Below are 2489 nucleotides of genomic sequence, written 5' to 3' on the forward strand. Positions count from 1 at the left end.
AAAAAAAAAAAAAAAAAAAAAAAACTTAACCGGGTCGGGCCGGTTAACCGGCGGGCCCTGACCGGGCTTGGTCTTGGCCGGGTTAATCGGGCCCAACCAAAAAAATAAAGGAAAAAATTCAGAAATAGCATACTTAAGAGCCTAATTACTAATTTTATAGCAACAGTTTCATAATTACATTTTATTGCAACTTTTATTTTGTATTTTTAAAAAATGTTGCTGTAAAAATACATCTACAAAAAAACTACTGGACTTAATTAACTGAAATTAGTTGAGCTATATATGGTACAATTTCCAATCAAGTAAATATGTTGATTCCTTTTCCATTTAAAACTCTTAAAAAACGTGACTATCGTTATAACTTCATAATTTAAATTTCAGTTTTTCACCATTAACAGCTGCATCTTTTCTTATCAATTTCTTCTAAACCAACCTTGTGTTGCTGAATCAAATTGGACTGATTCTTCTTCGAAATCAACAGCAATTGCAAAACGAAGCGGTTATTCGATTGAATCAAATTCAATTGTTGATTCATCTATTATATTTGTTTGAATTCAACTATCAGTTGAAAATTCAACCATTACTACTGTTAAAGGTACATAATCATTATTGCTATTCAGTTCGGTTTTTTTTTTAACCATTATTGATGTGCCTATCAAGTTTTGGTTGTCGTTGTCAATTTGTATGTGAAAAAATTGTAAAACAAATTCGAGTTAGAATCAAGGCAGCAGTAAAATTGGAATTCTAGTATCTGTTGTAAATTTCAGCTTTAAAGTTGTTTTAATGGGAAAAAAATTAGTATTCGACTCTATTTTTTATGATCGTTTGTTGTTATTTTGATTGTTTTAACAATAGAATAATTGTAAACAACTTTCGAATTGAAGTACATTCAATTTTTTTTTGAAATACTAGATAATTGATTGAACGAATGTATCTGTTGAATTTGATGATATTCTATGAACCCAGATAAAAGTATAAAATATCTTCTCCATATGTATTTTTTATGTGCTTAATGATAACACTGCATATGTATTTTTTGATATTGTTAATGGTAATACTGCATATGTATTTTTGTTTTTGTTGTAGGAATTTTGTAGTATAAATGTATATTTGAAAAGATACTTTAGTTTAAGCTAATGTTGTGTATATGTATTTTTTAAATTGAGATGTTGGTTGTGTATCTTTGTTTGCACTTAAATCTGAAAAGTGTGTGTTATAAGAAATGATATTTGACAAATATGTATGTAACATATCAAATTACAAATTAGGTATGCTCCAGATGTATTTTTTTGATATGCTTAATGTTAACACTGCATATGTATTTTTTATGTGATTTATGTTAACACTGCATATGTATTTTGTTTTGCTTGTCGGAATTTGAGAGTATAAGTGTATATGTGATAATATATTTCATGTCTGTTTTACTTCCATTTGATCAAGTAGTTTCTGTATTTTGTATTTTAAATTAAACAAATATTATTTAAATGTATTTTTTAAATGGAGATGTTGGCTGTGTAACTTTGTATGCACTTAAAGTTGTAAAGTGTGTGTTAAAATAAGTGATATCTGACAAATATGTATGTATATTTATTTATTTGTTAAATCAAGTAGAAATGGGAAGCATACCAGTTCTTGTGAAGCACTCTGGTCGATGGACGTACGAAAAGAACTTCGAAGAATATGTCACTGATGCTATACTGTTGAGCACATCAGTAACATTCGTTGAGCTGCTGCACGATATTTTGGCATCTCACTTAAATGTGGATTTAACCATCAAACGTATTCTAGTGGAATATCAAATCACTCCTAAAGCAGGGCAGATAGAAATACATAACGATATGGGTTTAAAGGTGTTTATATTGCAGAAAAAGCTGATACAAGACATGAATTGTCTTCCTTTATACGTAAGCGTTTTGGATAAAGTTGTAGGGAGTAACTTGGCAAGTTTATTTATATATGTTACTGAAAGAGGAATCAACTGTAACAACTGGGAAACAGTGATAAATACAACAAATGAAGGAGCTTTGGTGGTTTGTGAAAATACAGAAGCATTAGATGTTTTTGAGATAAATCCTGTCGAGGTGATTATCTCAGACCCACATCACAAGCATGTTGAGGAAGACCAGGTTTACTTGAGAAAAAGAATTTTAAAGTCAGTCATGAAGGACTATTCAATTAGGGAGAAGTTTCAAACGCGCAGTAAAAGGTCAAGTAAGAAAACGTACGTACATTCTATATCTCTCAGATCTTGTTTAATATTAGTTTGTATATGTATTTTTAATGTAATAAATTATGTTACGTACAGGTATACATTGTTTTGCAAATCAAGAAACTGCAATTTTTTAATGCATGCATCAGGAATGGGAGAAACAGGAATGTTTAGAATAAGAGAATTCAGACCTCAACATACATGCCAGGTGAAGGACAAGATCTATCCAAAGGTGCATGCAACTAGTATGTTGATAGCTGGTATGGTTAAACAGAAATTC

Source organism: Capsicum annuum, chromosome 6 (assembly GCF_002878395.1).
Source record: "Capsicum annuum cultivar UCD-10X-F1 chromosome 6, UCD10Xv1.1, whole genome shotgun sequence".
Lineage (NCBI taxonomy): Eukaryota > Viridiplantae > Streptophyta > Magnoliopsida > Solanales > Solanaceae > Capsicum > Capsicum annuum.